Below are 13,188 nucleotides of genomic sequence, written 5' to 3' on the forward strand. Positions count from 1 at the left end.
ACCTTCACCTAAAATCCTCGATTTCTTGTGTCTTCCTCTACTTTGCCAATGCAACCTAGAGCAAGGGGATATCCTCATAAATGACTAGACTAGTGGCACCCTTGACTCATACGTCACCTATATGACCCCCACCTATCAGACTCCTCTTACTCCTCTGGGTTTCATGCAGCACACCACAGAGAAAGCAAGTGATGGGTGGGAAGGATTATGCGCTCCCCACCACAGCTCGACGAGCACAGCATCAGAAGCAAGGGCGAGCACAGCATCAGAAGATGAGCAAAGGAAGAGGTGGGGAGGATAACGGGCTCCCCACCACAACCCGACGCCCCGCAACGAGAGAAAGCCATGAAGAAACAGGCGAAGGCCATTAAAAATAAAGTTTTTAAAAAAAATAAAAAATAAAATCAAAATCTAACTCACCTACCCCCTCGGATCCCTTCCAAGTGGGGCCCCCTTTAATTTTTTTGTTTTGTTTTTTCCCCTAACCTACCTTCTCCCCTTTTGGATCCCTTCCAAACGTCCCCCAATTTTTTGAATTCTTCCCCCTTTCCCACCTATCCTATCCCCCTAACCCTCCTACCAAACTTATTAACTCCCACCCACTAACCCTTATCCACTTCTAACATCACCTTTCTTCCCTAGCCAACCCATCTACTTTTTATTTTTATTTTTATTTTGCACACCCTAACCATACTAACTTTCCATTTGCACACATGCACACACCCACACTTTCACGACACTTAGATTCTCACAAAGCACATAAACACTTACTACTTACACACAAAAAGAAAATATAAAAAATAAAAGATATAGAAAAAAGGATTCCAACAAGCAAGTATATGAACCCAAGTGAATGGAACACTCATCTCTTCCACACCATTTGTGGACTTATCACCACAGTTTTGCTGGGGTAGTTACGAAAACATGAGAGGAGCTCGAACCAAAATCCAAGCGAGAGTCTCAGATATTGTACACCCTACTACCTTAACGTCTACTCTACTGAGATTCACAAACCTCTAAATGTGCCAAGTGTCATCATGGAAGAGATTGAGGCCTTCACCACTCATAGTTTGATCCCTGATGTATGGAAACCCTGAGCCCACCATCTCGGAGATGGATTTTCCACTCTCACCGACACCTTTTTATGAAAAGGAGGTCATGAATTTGCAATTGAACATCCCCAAATTGTTAGATTTTATGACCTCACAAACAAGTACAACTATAACCGCCCAATTGAGTGGAGATCTTGAATTGTTTGAAGTGATGAGTGTTCTCCTTAATGGATAACTTAATGTAGGATTACCACCCTTTGCTGTCATGCATAAGGCACGTCCCCAATATACAATGGAGACACCTCGAGTTGTGCTCGAATCAACGTAGTCAAAAGCCTTAACTAACTAACTGATTTGACCGAACCCGTAAGTCCCATAGTCAGATCAAGGGAAAGATTGCACTTGGATCATAGAGACCAACACTTTTTTCCTCATTGAGAGGCACAACCATTGATTCTTTTCCATAGAACAATTTTTTATCCGGGATTTACTTCATCTATCCTAGCAACAAAAATTTAGTCTCATTTTAGGGATCCATCAGCCCAGCCCTACCCCATCCAGTCCCATGGGTTAGCAAACCTCCCAACCATTGTAGTGATGGGATCCAATTAGGAATTTGGTTAGGTTTTGTCTGAGGTACTAGGGAAAAGAGTTCCCAGGCCCTCTAGCCGAAAATTCGTGCAAACTTAAAACTAGTCACACCACGTACAGACCTAATATGAAGTTGTCATTTTCACAGAATCAGCATCTTCTAAAAACAATCTTTTAATGCAACCATTGTGTCACTGATCATAGTCATCAAAATCTCAAGTTGAATCCTTATTTTCAATTATTCCTTTATCGGTGTACCTATGGCATCATTAGCGACCAGAACGCTCACCACCTATCCAGTCAGGGGCCTTTTCGATAGTTCCTAGTTCATAGTAACCGGAAATATATTCACATATCAAAAGGGAATCTCCATTGAAGATCAGCAACGGATCCATATAAAAGAACCATGGAATCTCCATTGAAGATCAGCAAGATCAACCAACAGGTCCATATAAAAGAGCCATGGACTCATCCGTTGAGGACCAGCAAGGTCAATCAACCAGATCCATGCCCGAATTTAGAAAACAACTCTTACTCCTTGTTCCAATATCTTCCACAACGCACGTGTGGGTATCATCGGCGACCCCAGAGCCCGAGTATCATATGGTCAGCACCCTGTAGGATCCTTTACAAGTGACGTAGCGCTTCACTCATAGGCCGCTTCCCTGGTCCCTCATCCATCATACTGGAAGCTCACCATTTAAATCAAACCGAGGCTAGTCAAGACCTCGGCCAAACAACCTTGCTACACGAGATGTCCTCCGTTGACTCTCCTTCAGCTGTTGCAACTTTAGCAGCTAGGTCTCCACGACCTCATTTTCACAAGACAGTCAAAAGCTTCCCCAGCATTCTTGACATAAAACAATCATTTAAAAACAGGTCGTCATAAATATAATTTCTATAACGAATCTCTCTTCTTTCCACATCAATCTACATTACTTAATCCACATTCATTTCATAAGCATTCCCATTCTCATCCAATCACATCATTTTCCATCTCAACACTTCTTTCCTCAATTAACCTCATCAGATCTCATCCACTCGCATTTACCCATACATCTCATCTTATCACATTCATTAACATCTATCCAGTTTACATCGCATCTTATCACATCCATTTCACATCACATCTCATTCATTCACATCCTGATTCACATCTCATTCATTCACATCACATCACATCCATTCACATCCCATACCAATCATTCTCATCCCGATTCACATGCCATCACATTCGTTCACATCCCAATTCATAGGTTATCACATTCATTCACATCCCTTATCATTCATTCACATCCTGATTCACATGCTAACACATTTATTCACACCCCATATCATTCATTCACATCCTTTATCATTCATATCTATCCAATTTACATCACATCTCATTGCCTCTATTCTTGTTCATGTCCATCACATTCACATCCACATCCATACTTCACATCCACATCTATCCTTTCACATACATCCACATCCATACTTATCACATACACATCCACATCTATCCTTTCACATACATCCACATCCATCCTTTCACATACATACATCCACATCCATTCTTTCACATACATCCACTTCCATTCTTCACATACATCCACATCCATCCATCCATTCTTCATTCACATTATCTGATTCACATCACATCTATCCATCCATTCATTCACATTTATTTGATTCACATCACATCTATCCATCCATTCATTCACATTTATCTGATTCACATCACCTCTATGCATCCATTCATTCTTTTATAAAAATCAACTTCTAAGGGAATAACACTTTTATATACATCTATGTTTGCATAGATTCAACTTCAAGAAAAATAACACTTTCAAAATAAAAATAAATTCCTTTATACATCTCTCTATGCATAAAATAAAATTTAATGAGAATAACTCTTTTGAAATAAAAAAAATTCCTTTATGCATCTTTCTATGCATAAAATCAAAATCAATGAGAAGAACTCTTTTGAAATAAATATAAATTCCTTTATGCATCTTTCTATGCATAAAATCAAAATCAATGAGAAGAACTCTTTTGAAATAAAAATAAATTCCTTTATGCATCTTTCTATGCATAAATCAAAATCAATGAAAATAACTCTTTTGAAATAAAAATAAATTCCTTTATTCATCTTTCTATGCAAAAAATCAAAATCAATGAGAATAACTCTTTTGAAATAAAAATAAATTCCTTTATGCATCCTTCTATGCATAAAATCAAAATCAATGAGAATAACTCTTTTGAAATAAAAATAAATTCCTTTATGCATCCTTCTATGCATAAAATCAAAATCAATGAGAATAACTCTTTTGAAATAAAAATAAATTCCTTTATGCATCGAATTTCTTTTTGAACTTCTGTTTCGGGGGAATTTATTTTAATAAGAAGAGATATTTTTCCATCCAAAAATATCTAAAATTTGAATAACCTCTCTCTAGAATATTTTCTCTCTCTAAGCCAAAATAGGTAGAAATAAGATCTGTTAATATTCTGACAAGGGGAATGATTACAGGGGGAGATATTGGACATCTTTAGGGGCTGGGGGAGGAGTCTTACATCCTACCCCACTTAAAAAACGTGAGATTTCCTCATCTTGTAGGTGGAGTATGATGTCTTTTGTCTTCATCTTCTTCTTCAATCACTTCCAGCGTTACTGCCTTGGAAGTGGACGGCTGATTTGGGAACAACTCTCTTTGACTTCCCCTATTATGAGCAGAGGTCTTGCATTACTTTGGATTGAAACTGCAGGTTGGTAAGAGGGTCTACCTCTGGGATCTCCCTGAATTTGGCGGGATAGAAACCTGATTACTCTGGAGGGAAGGAGCTAGAGTCTGGAATCTTGATCCCTGAATTTGGCGGGATAGAAACTTGATTACTCTGGAGGGAAGGAGCTAGAGTCTGGAATCTTGATCCCTAATTTCCCTGCCATGAAAATCTTGATCCCTAATTTCCCTGCCATGAAAACCTTGATCCAAAAGGAGTTGAGCAATCCATACTACGATGTCCAAATCTTGACAGTTATAGCATTTCACTTGCTTGTTCAGGGGTGGAACTTTTGAAGTTAAATTCCAAGAGATTGAGTTTCGGGAAAAGGACATTCTTCCATTCTGGAACTTCCCCTATCTTGGGATTGACCCTGATATCTCTTAGGCGGTGGAAGGTTGGAATCACCTTTTGGAACTAATAATCTTTTGAAAGGTGATGGTGTTGGCTTTGGTGGGACCTTGACATCAAAGGCCTTGGAGAAATCCTTTGCCATCCACACTGCTTCGGCCATGGAAACTAGTTTGGTGTTCTTCACCAAAATATTGAAAAGTTCGTTCAGTCCCCGAATGAAACTGGCCATCAGGTGTTCTTCATTCAGGGGTGGGTGGCGAGTATTTGGGTGTGGCGATAATAAAAATTCTTTTATGCATCACTTTATGCATACTCCCATTATCAGATAACAATTCATTCAAAACATACCATTCATATCTTTAACACAATAATGGTCTATTAGCCTAAAATAATGGTCTATCTTTAACACAATAATGGTCTACTAGCCTAAAATTTCCATCTGAACAGTCCTCCATATGGGGGGATTTCAATTTTATAGATTTTTAATTTGTCATCCCTTAACTTGATCCACTGGGTCAAGAGTTAACAGTAGCAATCTGTCACACAGCACAATCCACTAATCCTTAGTGATTTGCTGAAGGCATTATCGTCATTCCAGTCACACAAACATCAACACACGGACTCGTCCCATTTATCCTCATTGTGGTTTTGCTCAGTTTATCGCTTTTCAACCAAGAATTTTCAATCAGAATCCAATTCAACTCATCTATTCTCGACCAGAATTTTAAATTCATATCATTCGAATTCATCATCTGGATAGCATTTTAATCAGAATCCAATTCAACTCATCTATTCTCGACCAGAATTTTTCAATCAGAATCCAATTCAACTCATCTATTCTCGACGACCAGAATTTTAAATTCATATCATTCGAATTCATCATCTGGATAGCATTTTTAATCAGAATCCAATTCAACTCATCTATTCTCGACCAGAATTTTTCAATCAGAATCCAATTCAACTTATCTATTCTCGACCAGAATTTTAAATTCATATCATTCGAATTCATCATATGGATAGCATTTTAGCTTATAATTTCAAGATCTTAGATTTACTCGTATATACTGCCAGTAAAGAGCTGCAGTTACATGCTCGGTATATACGAGTAGGCAGGGTCCTTAGAATCATAAGGTAAATACCATCATATCTAGGCCTCAAGCAAGTTAGGGATTCCATACAATTGCAATACTTCCATCTGAAGACCCAATTATCAAATTAGGAATTTCCTGAATATCAATTTGTATGAGTTTCATCACACAACTCCAACCTTTTACTACTACTTCATAAATTTATGACATTCTTGGCTTCTCACTTGATCCACTTTAGCCAAATTGCTCTGATACAAACTGTAAGATCCTTGACCCCACTGCGCAACGAACTCTGGGGTGCTAGCACAGCGGAAGTAGCACTTCTTGCGCGGGGTAGGGTCCCACACTCATCAGGGCCTCGCCCATGGATATCGAGACAAGAGACTAATCCATCGATTCTTCCAAAACCGAACTCGAAAAAACTTCCCTTGCCCGAAAAGCACAGGCGATTCCTCCAGGATAAATTTTCTCTAACGTAGTCAAAAGCCTTAACTAACTAAACTGATCTGACCGAACCTGTAAGTCCTATAGTCAGATCAAGGGAAAGATTGCACTTGGATCATAGAGACAAACGCTTTTTTCCTCATTGAGAGGCATAGCCGTTGATTCTTTTCCATAGAACAATTTTTATTCGGGATTTACTTCATCTATCCTACCAACAGAAATTTAGTCTCATTTTAGGGATCCATCAGTCTAGCCTAACCCATGGGTTAGCCAACCGCCCAACCACTGTAGTGATAGGATCCAATTAGGAATTTGGTTAGGTTTTGTCCCAGGTACCAGGGAAAAGAGTTTCGAGGCCCCCTAGTCGAGAATTTCTGCAAACTTAAAACTAGTCACACCACTTACACACCCAATATGAAATTGCCTTTTTCACAGAATCAACATCTTCTAAAAACAATCTTTTAATGAAACCATTGTGTCACGGATCATAATCGTCAAAATCTCCGGTTGATTCCTTATTTCCAATCATTCCTTCATCGGTGTACCTATGGCATCATTGGCAACTAGAACGCTCACCACCTATCCACTCAGGGGCCTTTTTGCTAGTTCCTAGTTCATAATAACCCGCAATATATTCACATATCAAAATGGAATCTTCGTTGAAGATCAGCAAGATCAACCAACGGATCTATATAAAAGAGCCATGGACTCATCCGTTGAGGACCAGCAAGGTCAATCAACCAGATCCATGCCCGAATTTAGAAAACAACTCTTACTCCTTGTTCCAATATCTTCCGCGATGCACGTGTGGGTATCGTCGTCGTGAGCACCGTATGGTCAGCACCCTCTAGGATCCTTTGCAGGTAACCTAGCGCTTCACTCATAGGCCACTTCCCCGGTCCCTCATCCACCGTACCGGAAGCTCACCATTTAAATCAAACCGAGGTTGGTCAAGACCTCGGCCGACCTTGCTACGTGAGACGTCCTCCGTTGACTCTCCGTCAGCTGCTGTTGCAATTTTATCAGCTAGGTCTCCACGACCTCATTTTCATAAGACGGTCAAAATGCTTCCCCAGCATTCTTGACATAAAACAGTCATTTAAAAACAGGTCATAAATACAATTTCTATAACGAATCTCTCTTCTTTCCGCATCAATCTACATTACTTAATCCACATTCATTTTATAGGCATTCCCATTCTCATCTAATCACATCATTTTTCATCTCAACACTTCTTTCCTCAATTAACCTCATCAAATCTCATCCACTCGCATTTACCCATACATCTCATCCACTCACATTTACCCATACATCTCATCCTATCACATTCATTAACATCTATCCAGTTTACATCGCACATTATCACATCCATTTCACATCACATCTCATTCATTCACATCCTAATTCACATCACATCACATCCATTCACATCCCATACCATTCATTCTCATCCCGATTCACATGCCATCACATTCATTCACATCCCTTATCATTCATTCACATCCCGATTCACAGGTTATCACATTCGTTCACATCCCTTATCATTCATTCACATTCTGATTCACATGCTAACACATTCATTCACATCCCATATCATTCATTCACATCCTTTATCATTCATATCTATCCAATTTACATCACATCTCATTGCCTCTATTCTTGTTCATATCCATCACATTCACATCCACATATATTCTTCCACATACATCCACATCCATACTTATTACATACACATCCACATCTATCCTTTCACATACATCCACATCCATACTTATCACATACACATCCACATCTATCCTTTCACATACATTCACATACATTCTTTCACATACATACATCCACATCCATTCTTTCACGTACATCCACTTCCATTATTCACATACATCCACATCCATTCATTCACATTTTTTTGATTCACATCACATCTATCCATCCATTCATTCACATTTATCTGATTCACATCACATCTATCCATCCATTCATTAACATTTATCTGATTCACATCACGCCTATCCATCCATTCCACCATCTTTTATAAAAATCAACTTCTGAGGGAATAACACTTTTATAAAAATCCTTTTATACATCTATTTATGCATAGATTCAATTTTAAGGAAAATAACACTTTTGAAATTAAAAAAAATTCCTTTATGTATCTTTCTATGCATAAATAAAATTTAATGAGAATAACTCTTTTGAAATAAAAATAAATTTCTTTATGCATCTTTCTATGCATAAAATCAAAATCAATGAGAATAACTCTTTTGAAATAAAAATAAATTCCTTTATGCATCCTTCTATGCATAAAATCAAAATCAATGAGAATAACTCTTTTGAAATAAAAATAAATTCCTTTATGCATCCTTCTATGCATAAAATCAAAATCAATGAGAATAACTCTTTTGAAAAAAAAATCCTTTATGCATCCTTCTATGCATAAAATCAAAATCAATGAGAATTACTCTTTTGAAATAAAAAAATCCATTATGCATCGTTCTATGCATAGAAATTAATTCTAATGAAAATAACGCTTTTACAATAGAAATATTTTTAATATGCATCTTTCTATGCATAGAATGAAAATAACACTTTTAGAATACACAAACGAAGGGATTACTCTTTTTGAATAACATAAAGATAAAACTTATTTCTATAAAATTTAAGAAAATTTTGCCATAACCTTCTTTGTATGGCTAACCATTTTTCAACTTTTGCATTCTAATTCTACTTAGAGTTTAACTCAAGATGAAATTAGCACTCTAATTCTAATTCTACTTAGAATTTAACTCAAGATGAAATTAGCACTCTAATCAATTCTCATTTTTTTAAGAGAGAACAATACGAAAAGTTTAACTCTATTGAATTGATTACACATCTTGGATAAAGAAGGGCTGAATTCAATGAAGAGAAGGGGGAAGCCTTCCCATCAAGGCAAAACATCCTATTTTAATTTAAAAGAAGCAAGAAATCATAAAACCATAGAATAGAATTAGAAAAATTTAGAATTTCTAACTTACATGGAGTTTTGTGAGCTATCATTTGGCTTGATGGATTGAGGGTTCTATTCTTGCTTGGATCAAGAGTGGCCACCAATTTTTTGTAGAGGAAATAGTCAAAAACAAGTGAATTATCAAAGAATTTAATGTTTTTGGCTCTAGGGAGGAGTAGAGTAACAGTGCATAAAACACTATTAGGTTTTTACAAAGGGGAGGCTTCTATTTATAGGAAAAAGTGAGCCTCTAACCGAGAAAACTGATTCTAGAATTTTTCGGATCATTTTGGTCATTTTTTGACCATTTTTAGGTCAGTTTAGCTTACTTTTTGGTTCTAGTTGAAACAAGAGAGAGGAGAGATGAAATATCTCATTATTTGAGAGTTTAAAAATCCACCACACATGTGAAATAGGCGCCTCCTTCATGAGGGGAATTCCCCCACAGTGAGATTTTAACTTTATTATTCATATTTGTGTTCATTCTAGATAGACGTCGTTCTTGAAAGTCATCCCCTGATGCTCTCGTTCTTGATTCAAAAGAATATGGAGAGAATCAAGCTATTCCTGAATAGTAGGATGGTGCAAATATTCACCCATTTCTTGATAATTAAAAAGGAATAGGAAAAATTAAAACAAGAGAAAAGATAGGGTTTGTTATCTCATATGGAATGTCGAGCTAGATATGAGTCCTGTGCCAGGTTAGCTCAAAACTCAAGTGCATAATTTTTCCAGAAATAATTCGGCACAGTCTTAAAACAAAGGCTTTAATATTTAAAAGCTTTTAATTAAATTTTACTAGTAAAGGCTTATAAGGCTTCTTTTGACTAAACCCAATGTAGCTTTTTATCATAAGCTTAATATAAAATTACGGATTAATCACCGCACGATGCACTCCATGAGCAAGAGCTTAAATATATTTCTAAAGCTGGGCAATATAAGTCTTATAAAGCTCTTTAAATCAAGTGAAGCTTTTATTATTAAAAGCTTGTAATGCCTTTATCTGGGCGTAGCTCTCAACAGGTAAAGTAATCTTCACCAGGTGGAGACAAAGTAGCCCAGTGCATTACAAAGTTTTCTCCTGGTGGCCAATGCCGTGTGCTAGAGCATAAAAAGGAAATAGCCCGTGTGGCGAATTCATGGAGAGGGAAAGAAAAATGAAGATCCCCCCCCCATCGCCCATCGCCCATCCATTGAATTGGATGGACGACATTAGGGAAAAAGGGAGCTCATTTTGGGGCCCTGTAAGAAATTCACTATTTTTCGATTTATTTCTCTCCTAAAAGACCTCCAAAATAATAAAATATGGAAACGTGGCTCAGAACTGTCAGTAAGGACTACCGAACTGTCAGTTCAGAAAAGAATAAGATAATCTTTTGTCTAACTAACACGATTTTGCATTAAATATCTCCTTATTTTTTTTTTGTTTCTCGAAGATATCTCCTTAATATTGCATCTCTTTTGACGACGTGTGCAAGCCTCTCATAAAGAATCCATCATTGAACTTAATGATTGTTTGGATACCGCCACACTTCCATGATTCGTGTTACAAAAAGACTATGAGATTGACAAGCAAACTTTGCAACCTCAGAAGCACAAAAAATGGCCGATACTAGTGAGTTACAATCTGAGAAGAAGCGATTACACCATCTTCACATCGACTTAGAAGAACAATATGCTCCAGCACAAAAAAGACAAAAGGATACGGTGCTGAATGCTCAACAACGGGAAAATATGAGAAGAGAAGGGCTCCAACATATTGACTTATGGTGTGATGGAAGTATATATCCAAAATGTCTAGTAAAAAACTCTACACCTCCATTTGTCAATCCAACCACACTACTGAGGTTTGCGGGTGATGGACAAAATGGACTTCTTGGTTATATTTCAGCACAGTCTGCATTTGTAGAAACATATAAAACAATGTACCTACAAGAAAAGGGGGCTAGGATTCAAGAGATAGCTATTCGTGCAAAATTGGAGCAGCAGTTGTTGCAGAATGAAATTGAGGAGCATTCAAAGAGTAAAAAAGAGTTGACAAGATCAAGAAGGAAGAGAACCGTGCTTGGAGACAGACAACGAAGCAGGAAGATTAAAAACATTGCAAACTTGAAGGCTGGGACTGGTGGATGCAAGCGAAGAATTCAGGAAGTAAGGCTAGTTTGTAATTTTTTATTTTTTATACTAAAAAATGCTCTCAAATGACTATATCTATTTTGTCCATTAACACAAAATAGGATTGGAAGTGTTGAATAATATAAGCATATTGTGTTGTTACTATAGGAAACTATTGGAGCCTGCAAAAGAAAATATGGATCCCAACCTTCTTCTAGTTAAACAAATGAAAGGATTGCTTTCTTGTGGTGTAGAAAAAGGTTTGATTGAAGAAAAAAAATACAAAACAATCAAACGCAATGTTGTAGAGGACTTTATATCCAATAATCAAGTTGATGGTACTACAATCCAAGAGGCTCTTGATGTTAGTGGAGTTAGCAGGAAGGGATATAGTTCGATTTTCCATGCGATATCCTCAACTTTGAGAGATCAAAGGATTAAACGAGTTTTACTGCCAAATCCAGCAACAGTGTGGAAGATAAGAGGTCATTTGAATGAAAGTATAGATGAGTTTATTGGACAATATATCCATATTGAAGAAATATTTCATGGCGGTAAAGGAACCACTATGTATGACCCTTGGAACAATATATTTGTAGATCTACAACAACTTCAAAGAAGAATGGTCGAGTTTTATGGAATAACATTTGAAGAGTGCAAAGGCATTTTGAAATTTGTTATCAAACTGGATGAGTGTGAGGTTGTAAAGGAAAAGAAAATGGAAAGGATTACTATTACATTGATGAATGGAGCACTTGATACATCATTGACTGAAGCGAGTTCGAAGTATTTTAGTGTGCAGTCGGAGAAACACATAGGGTGGTTAGGCTCGTTCCAGGTATGATCATTTTTTATTTCGTACTTGATTTTAGTCAATGTTTTCAAATCTTTTATAGTAAGACTTTTGTTTTGTATAATCACAGGTGAAGACAGAAGACCATGAAACACTAGATTGGGTGTTTCACCACACGGAAATACCAAGAATAATTAAAAGACAAGCGCAAGGAGAGAATCTCCATGTTGCAGGAAAAGGCGATTTTCAAGTAGAGTGGCACATGGCGGGGGATCTTAAAACACTTAAGTGCATGTATAACGTTAGTAAAGGAGGTAACTCAACGTCTCCTTGTCTTTACTGCAAAGAATCAGCTCAAGTAATGGATTCCAAATGGTGGAAGAGAGCACCTAATAGAGATAAAGTTGACCCTGACTTCAAGGCCATTCTTGACATTCCACTATGTAATGTTCACATATGCACATTGCATGCTCTATGTCGAATTATTGAGAAATTGGTATTTTTGTATATTGGATTTGCTTGGAAACTCTGTCCCGAAAGAAATGTTACCATATTATAGTAGTGATGTGTGTGAACATACTTAGGACCGCCGGGGCACTTTTTCCCTCACTAGGAGTTTTTTTCCCCCGTGCATTGTATATACGCCCATTATCTTCTAGGGCTTGTTATCTTTCATTTTTGGCACTCATAATACACTACTGTGTTGTGCTCAAGCTTCCTCATCTTCTTGAAGTTGTGTGTGCATTCCTGCAACCCTAATTCCAACAATTGGTATCAGAGCAGGCTTCCTCCTCCCGGGCAGCATCACCGGCACCTGCCGCTTCATCTCCTCCGATTGCAACGAGGTTTCACGAGCGTCTGCAGGTTAGTATATGCCCTGGGAGAGCCCGTAGGGCTTGGTCGTTTCAGAATTTTGATCTGAAGTCATTTCGCCCTCCGTTTTTGCATTCCAAGTACTGCGCAGGCAAAATCGTCCTACTGTGCAGATTTTCTGTC

This window comes from Cibotium barometz, chromosome 15 (assembly GCF_041138505.1).
Source record: "Cibotium barometz isolate CiBa-2024 chromosome 15, ASM4113850v1, whole genome shotgun sequence".
NCBI classification, from domain to species: Eukaryota; Viridiplantae; Streptophyta; class Polypodiopsida; order Cyatheales; family Cibotiaceae; genus Cibotium; species Cibotium barometz.